This window comes from Semicossyphus pulcher, unplaced genomic scaffold (assembly GCF_022749685.1).
Source record: "Semicossyphus pulcher isolate SPU_LCO1_2020_fin unplaced genomic scaffold, fSemPul1.0.p SCAF_19, whole genome shotgun sequence".
Taxonomy (NCBI): domain Eukaryota; kingdom Metazoa; phylum Chordata; class Actinopteri; order Labriformes; family Labridae; genus Semicossyphus; species Semicossyphus pulcher.
The window spans coordinates 19,861,006-19,877,442 of NW_027211692.1; the positions used below are offsets into that span (position 1 = coordinate 19,861,006).

Genomic DNA, 16,437 nt, shown 5'->3' on the forward strand with positions numbered 1-16,437 from the left:
CACTTTACACTGCCGAAACCCGGGATCGAACCAGGGACCTTTAGATCTTCAGTCTAACGCTCTCCCAACTGAGCTATTTCCGCTCTGAGGCCAATAACATGATGTTCCCATGGACAAAAGCACACCAAGAATTCCCAGGCTATTTACAGCAAAATGACTCATGGTGTACACCAGTCGCACATTCTGGACTAACCTAGACCTTTTCAGACTTCAAACAGTCAGTGGATGACATCATCACGAGCCATTGCTCCTGACATTCATACGTGACACTGCCGAAACCCGGGACTGAACCAGGGACCTTTAGGTCTTCAGTCTAACGCTCTCGCAACTGAGCTATTTCGGCTCTGATGCCAACAACTTGATGTTCCTATGGACAAAAGCACACCAAGAATTCCCATGGTAGTGAGAGCATGAAGACTGCAAAATGACTCAGGGTGTACACCAGTAGTACATTCTCGACTAATTTAGACCTTTTCAAACCGAAAACAGTCAGTGGATGACATCATCATGAGCCATTGCTCCAGACATGCATACTTGACACTGCCGAAACCCGGGATGGAGCCAGGAACCTTTAGATCTTCAGTGTAACGCTCTCCCAACTGAGCTATTTCGGCTCTGATGCCAACAACTTGATGTTCCTATGGACAAAAGCACACCAAGAATTCCCATGGTAGTGAGAGCATGAAGACTCAGGGTGACTGTACACCAGGACAACATTCTCGACTAATTTAGATCTTTTCAGACCACAAACAGTCAGTGGATGACATCATCACAATGACATCAACACAAGCCATCACTTTACACTGCCGAAACCCGGGATCGAACCAGGGACCTTTAGATCTTCAGTCTAACGCTCTCCCAACTGAGCTATTTCGGCTGTGAGGCCAACAACATGATGTTCCTATGGACAAAAGCACACCAAGAATTCCCATGATAGTGAGAGCATGAAGACTGAGGGCGATTGTACACCGGGACAACCTTCTCGACTAATTTAGACTGCAAACAGTCAGACCAACAACATGATGTTCCTATGTACAAAAGCACACCAAGAATTCCCATGGTAGTGAGAGCATGAAGACTGCAATATGACTCAGGGTGTACACCAGTAGCACATTCTCGACTAATTTAGACCTTTTCAGACCGAAAACAGTCAGTGGATGACATCATCATGAGCCATTGCTCCAGACATGCATACTTGACACTGCCGAAACCCGGGATCGAACCAGAGACCTTTAGATATTCAGTCTAATGCTCTCCCAACTGAGCTATTTCGGCTCTGATGCTGACAACTTGATGTTCCTATTGACAAAAGCACACCAAGAATTGACAGGGTAGTGAGAGCATGAAGACTGAGGGTGACTGTACACCAGGACAACATTCTCGACTAATTTAGACTGCAAACAGTCAGACAAACAACATGATGTTCCTATGGACAAAAGCACACCAAGAATTCCCAGGATATTTAGAGCAAAATGACTCAGGGTGTCTGTACACCAGTAGCACATTCTCGAATAATTTAGACTGCTAACAGTCAGTGGATGACATCATCACGATGACATCAACACAAGCCATCACTTTACACTGCCGAAACCCGGGAGCGAACCAGGGACCTTTAGATCTTCAGTCTAACGCTCTCCCAACTGAGCTATTTCGGCTCTAAGGTCAACAACATGATGTTCCTAGTAGCACATTCTCGACTAATTTAGACCTTTTCAGACCGAAAACAGTCAGTGGATGACATCATCACGAGCCATTGCTCCAGACATGCATACGTGACACTGCTGAAACCCGGGATTGAACCAGGGACCTTTAGATCTTCAGTCTAACGCTCTCCCAACTGAGCTATTTCGGCTCTGATGCCTATGGACAAAAGCACACCAAGAATTCCCATGGTAGTGAGAGCATGAAGACTGCAAAATGACTCAGGGTGTACACCAGTAGTACATTCTTGACTAATTTAGACCTTTTCAGACCGAAAACAGTCAGTGGATGACATCATCATGAGCCATTGCTCCAGACATGCATACTTGACACTGCCGAAACCCGGGATGGAGCCAGGAACCTTTAGATCTTCAGTCTAACGCTCTCCCAACTGAGCTATTTCGGCTCTGAGGTCAACAACATGATGTTCGTATGGACAAAAGCACACCAAGAATTCCCATGATAGTGAGAGCATGAAGACTGAGGGTGATTGTACACCGGGACAACCTTCTCGAGTAATTTAGACCTTTTCAGACTGCAAACAGTCAGCGGATGACATCATCACGAGCCATCAATTTACATTGCCGAAACCCGGGATCGAACCAGGGTCCTTTAGATCTTCAGTCTAAGTCTAAGTCTAAGTCTAACGCTCTCCCAACTGAGCTATTTCGGCTGTGAGGCCAACAACATGATGTTCCCATGGACAAAAGCACACCAAGAATTCCCATGGTAGTGAGAGCATGAAGACTGCAAAATGACTCAGGGTGTACACCAGTAGTACATTCTTGACTAATTTAGACCTTTTCAAACCGAAAACAGTCAGTGGATGACATCATCATGAGCCATTGCTCCAGACATGCATACGTGACACTGCCGAAACCTGGGATTGAACCAGGGACCTTTAGATCTTCAGTCTAACGCTCTCCCAACTGAGCTATTTTGGCTCTGATGCCTATGGACAAAAGCACACCAAGAATTGCCATGATAGTGAGAGCATGAAGACTGAGGGTGATTGTACACCGGGACAACCTTCTCGAGTAATTTAGACCTTTTCAGACTGCAAACAGTCAGCGGATGACATCATCACGAGCCATCAATTTACATTGCCGAAACCCGGGATCGAACCAGGGTCCTTTAGATCTTCAGTCTAAGTCTAAGTCTAAGTCTAACGCTCTCCCAACTGAGCTATTTCGGCTGTGAGGCCAACAACATGATGTTCCCATGGACAAAAGCACACCAAGAATTCCCATGGTAGTGAGAGCATGAAGACTGCAAAATGACTCAGGGTGACTGTACACCAGTAGCACATTCTCGACTAATTTAGACCTTTTCAGACAGCAAACAGTCAGTGGATGACATCATCACGAGCCATTGCTCCAGACATGCATACGTGACACTGCCGAAACCTGGGATTGAACCAGGGACCTTTAGATCTTCAGTCTAACGCTCTCCCAACTGAGCTATTTCGGCTCTGATGCCTATGGACAAAAGCACACCAAGAATTGCCATGATAGTGAGAGCATGAAGACTGAGGGTGATTGTACACCGGGACAACCTTCTCGAGTAATTTAGACCTTTTCAGACTGCAAACAGTCAGCGGATGACATCATCACGAGCCATCAATTTACATTGCCGAAACCCGGGATCGAACCAGGGTCCTTTAGATCTTCAGTCTAAGTCTAAGTCTAAGTCTAACGCTCTCCCAACTGAGCTATTTCGGCTGTGAGGCCAACAACATGATGTTCCCATGGACAAAAGCACACCAAGAATTCCCATGGTAGTGAGAGCATGAAGACTGCAAAATGACTCAGGGTGTACACCAGTAGTACATTCTTGACTAATTTAGACCTTTTCAAACCGAAAACAGTCAGTGGATGACATCATCATGAGCCATTGCTCCAGACATGCATACTTGACACTGCCGAAACCCGGGATGGAGCCAGGAACCTTTAGATCTTCAGTCTAACGCTCTCCCAACTGAGCTATTTTGGCTCTGAGGCCAACAACACGATGTTCCTATGGACAATAGCTCACCAAGAATTCCCAGGCTATTTAGAGCAAAATAACTCAGGGTGTACACCAGTAAGACATTCTCGACAAATTTAGACCTTTTCAGACCGCAAAGAGTCAGTGGACGACATCAACACTAGCCATCACTTTACACTGCCGAAACCCGGGATCGAACCAGGGACCTTTAGATCTTCAGTGTAACGCTCTCCCAACTGAGCTATTTCGGCTGTGAGGCCAACAACATGATGTTCCTATGGACAAAAGCACACCAAGAATTCCCATGGTAGTGAGAGCATGAAGACTGCAAAATGACTCAGGGTGACTGTACACCAGTAGCACATTCTCGACTAATTTAGACCTTTTCAGACAGCAAACAGTCAGTGGATGACATCATCACGAGCCATTGCTCCAGACATGCATGCGTGACACTGCCGAAACCCGGGATCGAACCAGGGACCTTTAGATCTTCAGTCTAACGCTCTCCCAACTGAGCTATTTCGGCTCTGAGGCCAACAACATGATGTTCCTATGGACAAAAGCACACCAGCAATTCCCATGGTAGTGAGAGCATGAAGACTCAGGGTGACTGTACACCAGGACAACATTCTCAACTAATTTAGACCTTTTCAGACCGCAAACAGTCAGTGGATGACATCATCACAATGACATCAACACTAGCCATCACTTTACACTGCCGAAACCCGGGATCGAACCAGGGACCTTTAGATCTTCAGTCTAACGCTCTCCCAACTGAGCTATTTCGGCTCTGAGGCCAATAACATGATGTTCCTATGGACAAAAGCACACCAAGAATTCCCATGGTAGTGAGAGCATGAAGACTCAGGGTGACTGTACACCAGGACAACATTCTTGACTAATTTAGACCTTTTCAGACCACAAACAGTCAGTGGATGACATCATCACAATGACATCAACACAAGCCATCACTTTACACTGCCGAAACCCGGGATCGAACCAGGGACCTTTAGATCTTCAGTCTAACGCTCTCCCAACTGAGCTATTTCGGCTGTGAGGCCAACAACATGATGTTCCTATGGACAAAAGCACACCAAGAATTCCCATGATAGTGAGAGCATGAAGACTGAGGGCGATTGTACACCGGGACAACCTTCTCGACTAATTTAGACTGCAAACAGTCAGACCAACAACATGATGTTCCCATGGACAAAAGCACACCAAGAATTCCCATGGTAGTGAGAGCATGAAGACTGCAAAATGACTCAGGGTGACTGTACACCAGTAGCACATTCTCGACTAATTTAGACCTTTTCAGACAGCAAACAGTCAGTGGATGACATCATCACGAGCCATTGCTCCAGACATGCATACGTGACACTGCCGAAACCCGGGATTGAACCAGGGACCTTTAGATCTTCAGTCTAACGCTCTCCCAACTGAGCTATTTCGGCTCTGATGCCTATGGACAAAAGCACACCAACAATTCCCATGGTAGTGAGAGCATGAAGACTGCAAAATGACTCAGGGTGTACACCAGTAGTACATTCTTGACTAATTTAGACCTTTTCAAACCGAAAACAGTCAGTGGATGACATCATCATGAGCCATTGCTCCAGACATGCATACTTGACACTGCCGAAACCCGGGATGGAGCCAGGAACCTTTAGATCTTCAGTCTAACACTCTCCCAACTGAGCTATTTCGGCTCTGAGGCTAACAACACGATGTTCCTATGGACAATAGCTCACCAAGAATTCCCAGGCTATTTAGAGCAAAATAACTCAGGGTGTACACCAGTAAGACATTCTCGACTAATTTAGACCTTTTCAGACCGCAAAGAGTCAGTGGACGACATCAACACTAGCCATACACTGCCGAAACCCGGGATCGAACCAGGGACCTTTAGATCTTCAGTCTAACGCTCTCCCAACTGAGCTATTTCGGCTCTGAGGCCAACAACATGATGTTCCTATGGACAAAAGCACACCAACAATTGCCATGGTAGTGAGAGCATGAAGACCGCAAAGAGTCAGTGGAAGACATCAACACTAGCCATCACTTTACACTGCCGAAACCCGGGATCGAACCAGGGACCTTTAGATCTTCAGTCTAACGCTCTCCCAACTGAGCTATTTCGGCTCTGAGGCCAACAACATGATGTTCCTATGGACAAAAGCACACCAGCAATTCCCATGGTAGTGAGAGCATGAAGACTCAGGGTGACTGTACACCAGGACAACATTCTCAACTAATTTAGACCTTTTCAGACCGCAAACAGTCAGTGGATGACATCATCACAATGACATCAACACTAGCCATCACTTTACACTGCCGAAACCCGGGATCGAACCAGGGACCTTTAGATCTTCAGTCTAACGCTCTCCCAACTGAGCTATTTCGGCTCTGAGGCCAACAACATGATGTTCCTATGGACAAAAGCACACCAAGAATTCCCATGATAGTGAGAGCATGAAGACTGAGGGCGATTGTACACCGGGACAACCTTCTCGACTAATTTAGACTGCAAACAGTCAGACCAACAACATGATGTTCCCATGGACAAAAGCACACCAAGAATTCCCATGGTAGTGAGAGCATGAAGACTGCAAAATGACTGTACACCAGTAGCACATTCTTGACTAATTTAGACCTTTTCAGACAGCAAACAGTCAGTGGATGACATCATCACGAGCCATTGCTCCAGACATGCATACGTGACACTGCCGAAACCCGGGATTGAACCAGGGACCTTTAGATCTTCAGTCTAACGCTCTCCCAACTGAGCTATTTCGGCTGTGAGGCCAACAACATGATGTTCCTATGGACAAAAGCACACCAAGAATTCCCATGGTAGTGAGAGCATGAAGACTGCAAAATGACTGTACACCAGTAGCACATTCTCGACTAATTTAGACCTTTTCAGACAGCAAACAGTCAGTGGATGAAATCATCACGAGCCATTGCTCCAGACATGCATGCGTGACACTGCCGAAACCCGGGATCGAACCAGGGACCTTTAGATCTTCAGTCTAACGCTCTCCCAACTGAGCTATTTTGGCTCTGATGCCAACAACTTGATGTTCCTATGGACAAAAGCACACCAAGAATTCCCATGGTAGTGAGAGCATGAAGACTGCAAAATGACTCAGGGTGACTGTACACCAGTAGCACATTCTCGACTAATTTAGACCTTTTCAGACCGAAAACAGTCAGTGGATGACATCATCACGAGCCATTGCTCCAGACATGCATACGTGACACTGCCGAAACCCGGGATCGAACCAGGGACCTTTAGATCTTCAGTCTAACGCTCTCCCAACTGAGCTATTTCGGCTCTGAGGTCAACAACATGATGTTCCTATGGACAAAAGCACACCAAGAATTCCCATGATAGTGAGAGCATGAAGACTGAGGGTGATTGCACACAGGGACAACCTTCTCGAGTAATTTAGACCTTTTCAGACTGCAAACAGTCAGCGGATGACATCATCACGAGCCATCAATTTACATTGCCGAAACCCGGGATCGAACCAGGGTCCTATAGATCTTCAGTCTAAGTCTAAGTCTAAGTCTAACGCTCTCCCAACTGAGCTATTTCGGCTGTGAGGCCAACAACATGATGTTCCCATGGACAAAAGCACACCAACAATTCCCATGGTAGTGAGAGCATGAAGACTGCAAAATGACTCAGGGTGTACACCAGTAGTACATTCTTGACTAATTTAGACCTTTTCAAACCGAAAACAGTCAGTGGATGACATCATCATGAGCCATTGCTCCAGACATGCATACTTGACACTGCCGAAACCCGGGATGGAGCCAGGAACCTTTAGATCTTCAGTCTAACACTCTCCCAACTGAGCTATTTCGGCTCTGAGGCTAACAACACGATGTTCCTATGGACAATAGCTCACCAAGAATTCCCAGGTTATTTAGAGCAAAATAACTCAGGGTGTACACCAGTAAGACATTCTCGACTAATTTAGACCTTTTCAGACCGCAAAGAGTCAGTGGACGACATCAACACTAGCCATACACTGCCGAAACCCGGGATCGAACCAGGGACCTTTAGATCTTCAGTCTAACGCTCTCCCAACTGAGCTATTTCGGCTCTGAGGCAAACAACATGATGTTCCTATGGACAAAAGCACACCAACAATTGCCATGGTAGTGAGAGCATGAAGACCGCAAAGAGTCAGTGGAAGACATCAACACTAGCCATCACTTTACACTGCCGAAACCCGGGATCGAACCAGGGACCTTTAGATCTTCAGTCTAACGCTCTCCCAACTGAGCTATTTCGGCTCTGATGCCAACAACTTGATGTTCCTATGGACAAAAGCACACCAAGAATTCCCATGGTAGTGAGAGCATGAAGACTGCAAAATGACTCAGGGTGACTGTACACCAGTAGCACATTCTCGACTAATTTAGACCTTTTCAGACCGAAAACAGTCAGTGGATGACATCATCACGAGCCATTGCTCCAGACATGCATACGTGACACTGCCGAAACCCGGGATCGAACCAGGGACCTTTAGATCTTCAGTCTAACGCTCTCCCAACTGAGCTATTTCGGCTCTGAGGTCAACAACATGATGTTCCTATGGACAAAAGCACACCAAGAATTCCCATGATAGTGAGAGCATGAAGACTGAGGGTGATTGTACACAGGGACAACCTTCTCGAGTAATTTAGACCTTTTCAGACTGCAAACAGTCAGCGGATGACATCATCACGAGCCATCAATTTACATTGCCGAAACCCGGGATCGAACCAGGGTCCTATAGATCTTCAGTCTAAGTCTAAGTCTAAGTCTAACGCTCTCCCAACTGAGCTATTTCGGCTGTGAGGCCAACAACATGATGTTCCCATGGACAAAAGCACACCAAGAATTCCCATGGTAGTGAGAGCATGAAGACTGCAAAATGACTCAGGGTGTACACCAGTAGTACATTCTCGACTAATTTAGACCTTTTCAAACCGAAAACAGTCAGTGGATGACATCATCATGAGCCATTGCTCCAGACATGCATACTTGACACTGCTGAAACCCGGGATGGAGCCAGGAACCTTTAGATCTTCAGTCTAACGCTCTCCCAACTGAGCTATTTCGGCTCTGAGGCTAACAACACGATGTTCCTATGGACAATAGCTCACCAAGAATTCCCAGGCTATTTAGAGCAAAATAACTCAGGGTGTACACCAGTAAGACATTCTCGACTAATTTAGACCTTTTCAGACCGCAAAGAGTCAGTGGACGACATCAACACTAGCCATCACTTTACACTGCCGAAACCCGGGATTGAACCAGGGACCTTTAGATCTTCAGTCTAACGCTCTCCCAACTGAGCTATTTCGGCTCTGAGGCCAACAACATGATGTTCCTATGGACAAAAGCACACCAACAATTCCCATGGTAGTGAGAGCATGAAGACTCAGGGTGACTGTACACCAGTAGCACCGTCTCGACTAATTTATACCTTTCAGACCGAAAACAGTCAGTGGATGACATCATCACGAGCCATTGCTCCAGACATGCGTACGTGACACTGCCGAAACCCGGGATTGAACCAGGGACCTTTAGATCTTCAGTCTAACGCTCTCCCAACTGAGCTATTTCGGCTCTGATGCTGACAACTTGATGTTCCTATGGACAAAAGCACACCAAGAATTCCCATGGTAGTGAGAGCATGAAGACTGCAAAATGACTCAGGGTGACTGTACACCAGTAGCACATTCTCGACTAATTTAGACCTTTTCAGACCGAAAACAGTCAGTGGATGACATCATCATGAGCCATTGCTCCAGACATGCATACGTGACACTGCCGAAACCCAGGATTGAAACAGGGACCTTTAGATCTTCAGTCTAACGCTCTCCCAACTGAGCTATTTCGGCTCTGAGGTCAACAACATGATGTTCCTATGGACAAAAGCACACCAAGAATTCCCATGATAGTGAGAGCATGAAGACTGAGGGGGATTGTACACCGGGACAACCTTCTCGAGTAATTTAGACCTTTTCAGACTGCAAACAGTCAGCTGATGACATCATCACGAGGCATCAATTTACATTGCCGAAACCCGGGATCGAACCAGGGTCCTTTAGATCTTCAGTCTAAGTCTAAGTCTAAGTCTAACGCTCTCCCAACTGAGCTATTTCGGCTGTGAGGCCAACAACATGATGTTCCCATGGACAAAAGCACACCAAGAATTCCCATGGTAGTGAGAGCATGAAGACTGCAAAATGACTCAGGGTGTACACCAGTAGTACATTCTTGACTAATTTAGACCTTTTCAAACCGAAAACAGTCAGTGGATGACATCATCATGAGCCATTGCTCCAGACATGCATACTTGACACTGCCGAAACCCGGGATGGAGCCAGGAACCTTTAGATCTTCAGTCTAACGCTCTCCCAACTGAGCTATTTCGGCTCTGAGGCTAACAACACGATGTTCCTATGGACAATAGCTCACCAAGAATTCCCAGGCTATTTAGAGCAAAATAACTCAGGGTGTACACCAGTAAGACATTCTCGACTAATTTAGACCTTTTCAGACCGCAAAGAGTCAGTGGACGACATCAACACTAGCCATCACTTTACACTGCCAAAACCCGGGATCGAACCAGGGACCTTTAGATCTTCAGTCTAACGCTCTCCCAACTGAGCTATTTCGGCTCTGAGGCCAACAACATGATGTTCCTATGGACAAAAGCACACCAACAATTCCCATGGTAGTGAGAGCATGAAGACTCAGGGTGACTGTTCACCAGGACAACATTCTCAACTAATTTAGACCTTTTCAGACCGCAAACAGTCAGTGGATGACATCATCACGATGACATCAACACAAGCCATCACTTTACACTGCCGAAACCCGGGATCGAACCAGGGACCTTTAGATCTTCAGTCTAACGCTCTCCCAACTGAGCTATTTCGGCTGTGAGGCCAACAACTTGAAGTTCCTATGGACAAAAGCACACCAAGAATTCCAACGCTATTTAGAGCAAAATGACTCAGGGTGCACACCAGTAGCACATTCTCGACTAATTTAGACCTTGTCAGACCGAAAACAGTCAGTGGATGACATCATCACGAGCCATTGCGTTAGACATGCATACGTGACACTGCCGAAACCCGGGATGGAACCACGGACCTTTAGATCTTCAGTCTAACACTCTCCCAACTGAGCTATTTCTGCTCTGAGGCTGAACACACAATGTTCCTACGGACAAAAGCACACTAAGAATTCCCATGGTAGTGAGAGCATGAAGACTGAGGGTGACTGTACACCAGGACAACATTCTCGACTAATTTAGACCTTTTCAGACTGCAAAAAGTCAGTTGATGACACCATCACCAGCCACTGCTCCAGACATTCATATGTGACAGTGTTGAAACCTGGGATGGAACCAGGGACCTTTAGATCTTCAGTCTAATGCTCTCCCAACTGAGCTATTTCGGCACTGAGGCCAATAACATGATGTTCCTATTGACAAAAGCACACCAAGAATTCCCAGGGTAGTGAGAGCATGAAGACTGAGGGTGACTGTACACCAGGACAACATTCTTGACTAATTTAGACTGCAAACAGTCAGACCAACAACACGATGTTCCTATGGACAAAAGCACACCAAGACTTCCCAGGATATTTAGAGCAAAATGACTCAGGGTGTCTGTACACCAGTAGCACATTCTCGATTAATTCAGACTGCAAACAGTCAGTGGATGACATCATCACGATGACATCAAAACAAGCCATCACTTTACACTGCCGAAACCCGGGATGGAACCAGGGACCTTTGGATCTTGAGTCTAACGCTCTCCCAACTCCGCTAAATCTGGGGAACAATAGTCTGTATGGCGGGGGGAAGAAAGAGGAAAGAAGGGGAAGAAGGGGTAAGGAAGAAAAAGAGGGAAAAGAGAGGAAAAAGAGAGAAAAAGAGAGAAAAGGAGAGAAAATGAGGACTCTTAATGGCTCTTCTGCATGTGAAAAGCCCCTCCAGCTCATAATTTTTTATAATAATTCCAGAAATCACCCAAATGTTGAATATTTGTGGTTTCTGTAAATAGGAATTATGGATCCAAAGGTCGCAGGTTCAATCCCTGCCTGGATCAACACAAATTTCACCCAAAGTGCTTTGGATTGTTTAGATTAAAAAAGTGAAATAAGTTAAATGAGTTATATGAGTTATATGACATAAGAAAACACTTATTAGTATTCAGATTTAGTGAAATCAATACTATTTGTCATTCTGTATTTTATTATGCATTCATGATGTGCAGGAAAGTGATAGTGTGATTTTCATTTCACCTCAGTTTTTAGTTTTATTGTTTTATAGTTTTATTGACATTAATTCAAAGAACTGTATAAGTTATAAGACATTATTCCGAACTAATGAATTGAAAATATTAGCTTTTATTGTCTCTTTTCCATCTAAGAAAGGGTAATTTTATAGTCACAATATTATGGTACTGTATTGTGTTATCATCTGCATGGTGGGGCAAAAAGCAAAACCTTGTTTGACTCCTGGTTTTACACTGAGATTTAAATAAGTCAAATGAAAGAATTGTTGTAGAAACAAACCACATATTTATTATAAATAGAAAACACAGTGAAAACAAAGACGTCCCACCCCCCAAACCCTCTCTTTCACGCACCCCATCTCCACACACACGCACACAACATTATAGAACGACAATTAATTGAACACAACAAAATATATAAGAAAAATTATGCCAAAAATTATTAATCAACTGACTCCAGTAGTGCAAAGAACACAATAGTGAATAAATACAATACCAAAAAAAAAGAATAAAATACAAATGTCTGCCCTTTTCCACTAAATGTCTTCCAGCCACTGCTCCAGTGGCATCCCAGCATGGGTCTGACAGTAGATGGTCTGTGGACGCTTTCTTCGGTGGCTACACTTTCTTGGGAGGCTAAAGAGAAGCAGAAACATTAGTATAAAGAATACAACATCAACAATCTGCACATGACAATTTGATATTAGTTTACAAATACCTTCTTAGTATTGAAACCACAGTCACATGTCTGTGGGCCCTTGAACAGAGTTGCCTGCCCCCTCAGCTTCATTGGGCATTCCTCAATCTGTAATATTTCATGACAACAAATAAGCAAGTCTCTTTTTAAAAACATTTAGCTTCATCATTTATAACTGTATGCTAATTGCTTTATACAACTCTACCTTTTGATAGAGGTCATGCCACTTCTTCTGGCGGGGAACAGGCCTGTTTCTTGCATCGGATGGCCAAACACCTGCGGCAGCAAACCTCCGCAGGCGTCACATCCATTCATCATCACCCATAGTCCTGTGTTTTTGTTGTGTTGAAGCCATCTGTGGCCAAAGAGGAGAAAAAATGTACACTATCAAATCCCACCATCTTAACACATAATGCTACCATCATAAGATAAGATAAGACAGAACAAAGTCAATGTTAATATAGTATAGATATGTGGAATTAACTTATTCACAACTACTAATAAAACATAGCGATTAAGCATGGAATATAGGGCAAAAATACATAAACGAAGGGTACAAGAGGTAAAAGTAAGGGTCAGTAAGGGTCATGTTGTGTGTAATAATTCAAGTTTCATTAGAAGTATATATAAGTTATAAGGTCATACTGTAAACAAAACACTGTTACTGTGAAATTGTTATTTAGCCTACCACACAGCAAAACTCCCCATTCTTTTTTAGTAACTGACCCCTCCCTCCACAAGATGTTAATAAATAATCAATAAGCTCATGAAATAGGGCAATGTTATATTCTATATATATATAACTTAGCCGAAATGGCCTCAACAACGTTAGTATCGAGATGATACAACAACGACGTGCGGAGATACAGGATGCATGACGATGTAACACGACAAAATACAATACAAACATAACTTACACGTCTCTAACGCTGACAACAATAATCATTGTAGTGAATGAAGACATCGACCGTGTTAACCAAGACGACTGTCGGTCTTTTTTTTTTTTATACCGACAACTGGTTTCGACACAAAGACGCTAACCACAATGGCGCGAACGATCAATATAATAATATATGGATGACAATAGTTGTATTGATGCCATTTACCTTGAGATTGAGAGCTGAAATTCCGCTTCAAGTTTGAGTTTGCCGCCGCATCCGGTTCCCCGCAGAAAGTTGGACTTGCGTGGCTAAGATTGGCTGAGAGCAGGGAGGGGGGCGGGAGCTAGAAAGCTGAAATCCCCCGAGCGCCATTGGTTGGGAAAGATGAAAATTCTGAAATCCCCGTGACGCGATTGGCTTTGAAAGCTGAAATCGGGAGGACGCGATTGGAGGCTGGGAAACAGTCGGACGGGGGTGCGGTGCCGCTATTTCAGCTGTGAGGCCAACAACATGATGTTTCAATGGACAAAGCACACCAAGAATTTTGATGATAGTGAGAGCATGAAGACTGAGGGTGACTGTACACTGGGACAACCTTCTCGACTAATTTAGACCTTTTCAGACTGCAAACAGGCAGCGGATGACATCATCACGAGCCATCAATTTACATTGCAGAAACCTGGGATCGAACCAGGGACCTTTAGATCTTCAGTCTAACGCTCTCCCAACTGAGCTATTTCGGCTCCGAGGCCAACAACACGATGTTCCTATGGACAAAAGCACACAAAGAATCCCCATGGTAGTGAGAGCATGAAGACTGAGGGTGACTGTACACCAGGACAACATTCTCGACTAATTTAGACTCCAAACAGTCAGTGGATGACATCATCACGATGACATCATCACATGCCATTGTTCCCGACATTCGTACTTTATACTGCCGAAACCCGGGATGGAACCAGGGACCTTTAGATCTTCAGTTTAACGCTCTCCCAACCGAGCTATTTCAGTTCTGAGGCCAACAACATGATGTTCCTATGGACAAAAGCACACCAAGAATTCCCATGGTAGTGAGAGCACGAAAACTGAGGGTGACTGTACACCAGGACAACATTCTCAAATGTATGTCTTTAATTTGTTTTTGATAATTAAGGAAAAATAGGCCTACTGTATGATAAATGTGTTACATTGCATGTTGAAGGTGTATAATACACTTGTTCTGAACAACCAAAGAAAAGTAATTATACCAAATCAACCAAAACTGTTCTAATAGAATCTAACAGAAAGTAAATGGAAGCGAAATGACAAAACCTACATAAAACAATAACAATGAAAAATACCAAATAATATCAACCCTGCAGGGATTCATTAAAGTATCCTCCTTACTCCATGTTCCGTGTTTGTTTCGTTTCATCACTGATACAATTACTGAAAGCTAGACGCATTAGAACAATATCATTACATTTGTTCTAAACATTAGTTTTTATTTGTGCACTTATAAATCCAATTACATAGAGACCATAGTACAGAGGTGACTCAGTTATGTGCTCTGGTCAATGAAGCCTTTTGATACCATGAAAATTCGGTTATAATGTTGGCTTTTAACCTTAATTTGAGGGCGTAAAAAACAGTTCCCATTATATGACCAATGTTTTTTGTATTCAAAGGAAAGAGTTAAGTAAAATATATATATATATATATATATAGAATTTTAATATAAAAGGTAGCACTGAAGCTCCAGTTAAACTACCAAAAAAGCTGCTCCTCAGTGCCTTTACTTTATGTGGTAAGTTAAAATGAAGCCTGAGCCACAGGTACGTCTGATTCCAACCCTGCTGACAGCTCAGCCAGGATGAGAGGAAATTGACAAATAAAAGTAAAAAGGGAGTGCGGGGGAAGAGGGGGAGAAGGAGAAGGTGAGATATATGAGAGAGGTGTGCTAAACCACTTTTCTCGCCTCAAATCAAAAGCGGAGTGGTTTTCCTATCTGGCTGTTAGAGGTAAGATATGAGCCAGGTTTCGCACTCTGACAGGGTAATGCACCTGGCTGCCAACAAACACACATACAAAAACCCAGAAGTACACAAGCACACAGGTGTGTATTTAGATATGCAATCAGACAAATACAAACATACATACACCTACAGCACCATAACACATAAAAGTAGGTCCAACGAAAGAACACACAAAGACATGCACACGCAAAAAGTAGTAGTTTCAAGTACTGCCACTATAATACATATAGGGAAGTCATAGTCAAAATGAATAATAATGCTGACAACCATTTCCCCATTGTGTGAACTGAGCGTGTGTGCATCAGAGAGTGCACACACTGTTTTGTTGAACTTGAATAAACTGTGCGCCCATCATGCGACCCAGCAATTGTGTGTACGTGCAATGTTTTTGGGTTCATCCAAGAATAGGTGTTTAGTTTGTGTGTATGACCCAGGCAGAGGGGTTAGGGCACAGAAGTACTTTCTTGAGCAGGTTAAATATCTTGAGCAAGTTTTGATTCATCTCCCTGTAGTTGAAAAAGAAAAGAAACTGCTGAGTATGAGAAAAAAGGATGAGAGGGGAGATGAAAAAAGAGGTGGAAGAGGTATGGTCATGTCAATCGCCTATAACTTCATGCCTACTCCACATCTTTTGGATTTGCACCATATATTCCCCTTCTCTGTTTCACCACTACTCTTCCACTGTTTCACACCACAAACCTTTAGTTTAACTTATATAAAATCCAATGTGTTACAACAAAGTTTTGCAATGCTAAATGCAATTGATTATTCTCATCTGAAAGACACAGAGATATTAATTGTAGTAACTAATGTGCGATTGTTTAAGTAAATACATTTTATT

The 16,437-nt window shown here is 44.0% G+C and overlaps 44 non-coding genes across 44 annotated transcripts; all 44 read right to left on the bottom strand.

The window, feature by feature from the left end:
* Positions 1 to 10: 10 nt before the first annotated feature.
* trnaf-gaa (transfer RNA phenylalanine (anticodon GAA)) lies at positions 11 to 83 on the bottom strand. Its single transcript has one exon. It is a non-coding gene; the product is annotated as a tRNA-Phe (tRNA).
* Positions 84 to 270: 187 nt separating this feature from the next.
* On the bottom strand, positions 271 to 343 carry trnaf-gaa (transfer RNA phenylalanine (anticodon GAA)). Its single transcript has one exon. It is a non-coding gene; the product is annotated as a tRNA-Phe (tRNA).
* A 198-nt stretch (positions 344 to 541) lies between these two features.
* Positions 542 to 614, bottom strand: trnaf-gaa (transfer RNA phenylalanine (anticodon GAA)). The gene has a single exon. It is a non-coding gene; the product is annotated as a tRNA-Phe (tRNA).
* A 190-nt stretch (positions 615 to 804) lies between these two features.
* Positions 805 to 877, bottom strand: trnaf-gaa (transfer RNA phenylalanine (anticodon GAA)). Its single transcript has one exon. It is a non-coding gene; the product is annotated as a tRNA-Phe (tRNA).
* A 325-nt stretch (positions 878 to 1,202) lies between these two features.
* trnaf-gaa (transfer RNA phenylalanine (anticodon GAA)) lies at positions 1,203 to 1,275 on the bottom strand. The gene has a single exon. It is a non-coding gene; the product is annotated as a tRNA-Phe (tRNA).
* A 307-nt stretch (positions 1,276 to 1,582) lies between these two features.
* Positions 1,583 to 1,655, bottom strand: trnaf-gaa (transfer RNA phenylalanine (anticodon GAA)). The gene has a single exon. It is a non-coding gene; the product is annotated as a tRNA-Phe (tRNA).
* Positions 1,656 to 1,779: 124 nt separating this feature from the next.
* On the bottom strand, positions 1,780 to 1,852 carry trnaf-gaa (transfer RNA phenylalanine (anticodon GAA)). The gene has a single exon. It is a non-coding gene; the product is annotated as a tRNA-Phe (tRNA).
* Positions 1,853 to 2,034: 182 nt separating this feature from the next.
* On the bottom strand, positions 2,035 to 2,107 carry trnaf-gaa (transfer RNA phenylalanine (anticodon GAA)). The gene has a single exon. It is a non-coding gene; the product is annotated as a tRNA-Phe (tRNA).
* A 176-nt stretch (positions 2,108 to 2,283) lies between these two features.
* Positions 2,284 to 2,374, bottom strand: trnal-uag (transfer RNA leucine (anticodon UAG)). Its single transcript is given in 2 exon segments — positions 2,284 to 2,319; positions 2,338 to 2,374. It is a non-coding gene; the product is annotated as a tRNA-Leu (tRNA).
* Positions 2,375 to 2,572: 198 nt separating this feature from the next.
* On the bottom strand, positions 2,573 to 2,645 carry trnaf-gaa (transfer RNA phenylalanine (anticodon GAA)). The gene has a single exon. It is a non-coding gene; the product is annotated as a tRNA-Phe (tRNA).
* Positions 2,646 to 2,805: 160 nt separating this feature from the next.
* On the bottom strand, positions 2,806 to 2,896 carry trnal-uag (transfer RNA leucine (anticodon UAG)). Its single transcript is given in 2 exon segments — positions 2,806 to 2,841; positions 2,860 to 2,896. It is a non-coding gene; the product is annotated as a tRNA-Leu (tRNA).
* A 202-nt stretch (positions 2,897 to 3,098) lies between these two features.
* On the bottom strand, positions 3,099 to 3,171 carry trnaf-gaa (transfer RNA phenylalanine (anticodon GAA)). The gene has a single exon. It is a non-coding gene; the product is annotated as a tRNA-Phe (tRNA).
* Positions 3,172 to 3,331: 160 nt separating this feature from the next.
* trnal-uag (transfer RNA leucine (anticodon UAG)) lies at positions 3,332 to 3,422 on the bottom strand. The gene is given in 2 exon segments: positions 3,332 to 3,367; positions 3,386 to 3,422. It is a non-coding gene; the product is annotated as a tRNA-Leu (tRNA).
* A 198-nt stretch (positions 3,423 to 3,620) lies between these two features.
* On the bottom strand, positions 3,621 to 3,693 carry trnaf-gaa (transfer RNA phenylalanine (anticodon GAA)). The gene has a single exon. It is a non-coding gene; the product is annotated as a tRNA-Phe (tRNA).
* Positions 3,694 to 3,865: 172 nt separating this feature from the next.
* trnaf-gaa (transfer RNA phenylalanine (anticodon GAA)) lies at positions 3,866 to 3,938 on the bottom strand. Its single transcript has one exon. It is a non-coding gene; the product is annotated as a tRNA-Phe (tRNA).
* A 202-nt stretch (positions 3,939 to 4,140) lies between these two features.
* Positions 4,141 to 4,213, bottom strand: trnaf-gaa (transfer RNA phenylalanine (anticodon GAA)). Its single transcript has one exon. It is a non-coding gene; the product is annotated as a tRNA-Phe (tRNA).
* Positions 4,214 to 4,403: 190 nt separating this feature from the next.
* trnaf-gaa (transfer RNA phenylalanine (anticodon GAA)) lies at positions 4,404 to 4,476 on the bottom strand. Its single transcript has one exon. It is a non-coding gene; the product is annotated as a tRNA-Phe (tRNA).
* Positions 4,477 to 4,666: 190 nt separating this feature from the next.
* On the bottom strand, positions 4,667 to 4,739 carry trnaf-gaa (transfer RNA phenylalanine (anticodon GAA)). Its single transcript has one exon. It is a non-coding gene; the product is annotated as a tRNA-Phe (tRNA).
* Positions 4,740 to 5,068: 329 nt separating this feature from the next.
* trnaf-gaa (transfer RNA phenylalanine (anticodon GAA)) lies at positions 5,069 to 5,141 on the bottom strand. Its single transcript has one exon. It is a non-coding gene; the product is annotated as a tRNA-Phe (tRNA).
* Positions 5,142 to 5,323: 182 nt separating this feature from the next.
* trnaf-gaa (transfer RNA phenylalanine (anticodon GAA)) lies at positions 5,324 to 5,396 on the bottom strand. The gene has a single exon. It is a non-coding gene; the product is annotated as a tRNA-Phe (tRNA).
* A 166-nt stretch (positions 5,397 to 5,562) lies between these two features.
* Positions 5,563 to 5,635, bottom strand: trnaf-gaa (transfer RNA phenylalanine (anticodon GAA)). Its single transcript has one exon. It is a non-coding gene; the product is annotated as a tRNA-Phe (tRNA).
* Positions 5,636 to 5,756: 121 nt separating this feature from the next.
* Positions 5,757 to 5,829, bottom strand: trnaf-gaa (transfer RNA phenylalanine (anticodon GAA)). Its single transcript has one exon. It is a non-coding gene; the product is annotated as a tRNA-Phe (tRNA).
* A 190-nt stretch (positions 5,830 to 6,019) lies between these two features.
* Positions 6,020 to 6,092, bottom strand: trnaf-gaa (transfer RNA phenylalanine (anticodon GAA)). The gene has a single exon. It is a non-coding gene; the product is annotated as a tRNA-Phe (tRNA).
* A 319-nt stretch (positions 6,093 to 6,411) lies between these two features.
* On the bottom strand, positions 6,412 to 6,484 carry trnaf-gaa (transfer RNA phenylalanine (anticodon GAA)). The gene has a single exon. It is a non-coding gene; the product is annotated as a tRNA-Phe (tRNA).
* A 192-nt stretch (positions 6,485 to 6,676) lies between these two features.
* Positions 6,677 to 6,749, bottom strand: trnaf-gaa (transfer RNA phenylalanine (anticodon GAA)). The gene has a single exon. It is a non-coding gene; the product is annotated as a tRNA-Phe (tRNA).
* A 202-nt stretch (positions 6,750 to 6,951) lies between these two features.
* Positions 6,952 to 7,024, bottom strand: trnaf-gaa (transfer RNA phenylalanine (anticodon GAA)). The gene has a single exon. It is a non-coding gene; the product is annotated as a tRNA-Phe (tRNA).
* A 176-nt stretch (positions 7,025 to 7,200) lies between these two features.
* Positions 7,201 to 7,291, bottom strand: trnal-uag (transfer RNA leucine (anticodon UAG)). The gene is given in 2 exon segments: positions 7,201 to 7,236; positions 7,255 to 7,291. It is a non-coding gene; the product is annotated as a tRNA-Leu (tRNA).
* A 198-nt stretch (positions 7,292 to 7,489) lies between these two features.
* Positions 7,490 to 7,562, bottom strand: trnaf-gaa (transfer RNA phenylalanine (anticodon GAA)). Its single transcript has one exon. It is a non-coding gene; the product is annotated as a tRNA-Phe (tRNA).
* Positions 7,563 to 7,728: 166 nt separating this feature from the next.
* On the bottom strand, positions 7,729 to 7,801 carry trnaf-gaa (transfer RNA phenylalanine (anticodon GAA)). Its single transcript has one exon. It is a non-coding gene; the product is annotated as a tRNA-Phe (tRNA).
* Positions 7,802 to 7,922: 121 nt separating this feature from the next.
* On the bottom strand, positions 7,923 to 7,995 carry trnaf-gaa (transfer RNA phenylalanine (anticodon GAA)). The gene has a single exon. It is a non-coding gene; the product is annotated as a tRNA-Phe (tRNA).
* Positions 7,996 to 8,197: 202 nt separating this feature from the next.
* Positions 8,198 to 8,270, bottom strand: trnaf-gaa (transfer RNA phenylalanine (anticodon GAA)). Its single transcript has one exon. It is a non-coding gene; the product is annotated as a tRNA-Phe (tRNA).
* A 176-nt stretch (positions 8,271 to 8,446) lies between these two features.
* trnal-uag (transfer RNA leucine (anticodon UAG)) lies at positions 8,447 to 8,537 on the bottom strand. Its single transcript is given in 2 exon segments — positions 8,447 to 8,482; positions 8,501 to 8,537. It is a non-coding gene; the product is annotated as a tRNA-Leu (tRNA).
* Positions 8,538 to 8,735: 198 nt separating this feature from the next.
* On the bottom strand, positions 8,736 to 8,808 carry trnaf-gaa (transfer RNA phenylalanine (anticodon GAA)). Its single transcript has one exon. It is a non-coding gene; the product is annotated as a tRNA-Phe (tRNA).
* Positions 8,809 to 8,980: 172 nt separating this feature from the next.
* On the bottom strand, positions 8,981 to 9,053 carry trnaf-gaa (transfer RNA phenylalanine (anticodon GAA)). Its single transcript has one exon. It is a non-coding gene; the product is annotated as a tRNA-Phe (tRNA).
* A 190-nt stretch (positions 9,054 to 9,243) lies between these two features.
* Positions 9,244 to 9,316, bottom strand: trnaf-gaa (transfer RNA phenylalanine (anticodon GAA)). Its single transcript has one exon. It is a non-coding gene; the product is annotated as a tRNA-Phe (tRNA).
* A 202-nt stretch (positions 9,317 to 9,518) lies between these two features.
* trnaf-gaa (transfer RNA phenylalanine (anticodon GAA)) lies at positions 9,519 to 9,591 on the bottom strand. The gene has a single exon. It is a non-coding gene; the product is annotated as a tRNA-Phe (tRNA).
* Positions 9,592 to 9,767: 176 nt separating this feature from the next.
* On the bottom strand, positions 9,768 to 9,858 carry trnal-uag (transfer RNA leucine (anticodon UAG)). Its single transcript is given in 2 exon segments — positions 9,768 to 9,803; positions 9,822 to 9,858. It is a non-coding gene; the product is annotated as a tRNA-Leu (tRNA).
* A 198-nt stretch (positions 9,859 to 10,056) lies between these two features.
* trnaf-gaa (transfer RNA phenylalanine (anticodon GAA)) lies at positions 10,057 to 10,129 on the bottom strand. Its single transcript has one exon. It is a non-coding gene; the product is annotated as a tRNA-Phe (tRNA).
* A 172-nt stretch (positions 10,130 to 10,301) lies between these two features.
* On the bottom strand, positions 10,302 to 10,374 carry trnaf-gaa (transfer RNA phenylalanine (anticodon GAA)). Its single transcript has one exon. It is a non-coding gene; the product is annotated as a tRNA-Phe (tRNA).
* A 190-nt stretch (positions 10,375 to 10,564) lies between these two features.
* Positions 10,565 to 10,637, bottom strand: trnaf-gaa (transfer RNA phenylalanine (anticodon GAA)). Its single transcript has one exon. It is a non-coding gene; the product is annotated as a tRNA-Phe (tRNA).
* Positions 10,638 to 10,824: 187 nt separating this feature from the next.
* trnaf-gaa (transfer RNA phenylalanine (anticodon GAA)) lies at positions 10,825 to 10,897 on the bottom strand. Its single transcript has one exon. It is a non-coding gene; the product is annotated as a tRNA-Phe (tRNA).
* Positions 10,898 to 11,088: 191 nt separating this feature from the next.
* On the bottom strand, positions 11,089 to 11,161 carry trnaf-gaa (transfer RNA phenylalanine (anticodon GAA)). The gene has a single exon. It is a non-coding gene; the product is annotated as a tRNA-Phe (tRNA).
* A 3,090-nt stretch (positions 11,162 to 14,251) lies between these two features.
* trnaf-gaa (transfer RNA phenylalanine (anticodon GAA)) lies at positions 14,252 to 14,324 on the bottom strand. The gene has a single exon. It is a non-coding gene; the product is annotated as a tRNA-Phe (tRNA).
* A 195-nt stretch (positions 14,325 to 14,519) lies between these two features.
* On the bottom strand, positions 14,520 to 14,592 carry trnaf-gaa (transfer RNA phenylalanine (anticodon GAA)). Its single transcript has one exon. It is a non-coding gene; the product is annotated as a tRNA-Phe (tRNA).
* Between the last annotated feature and the right edge of the window lie 1,845 nt (positions 14,593 to 16,437).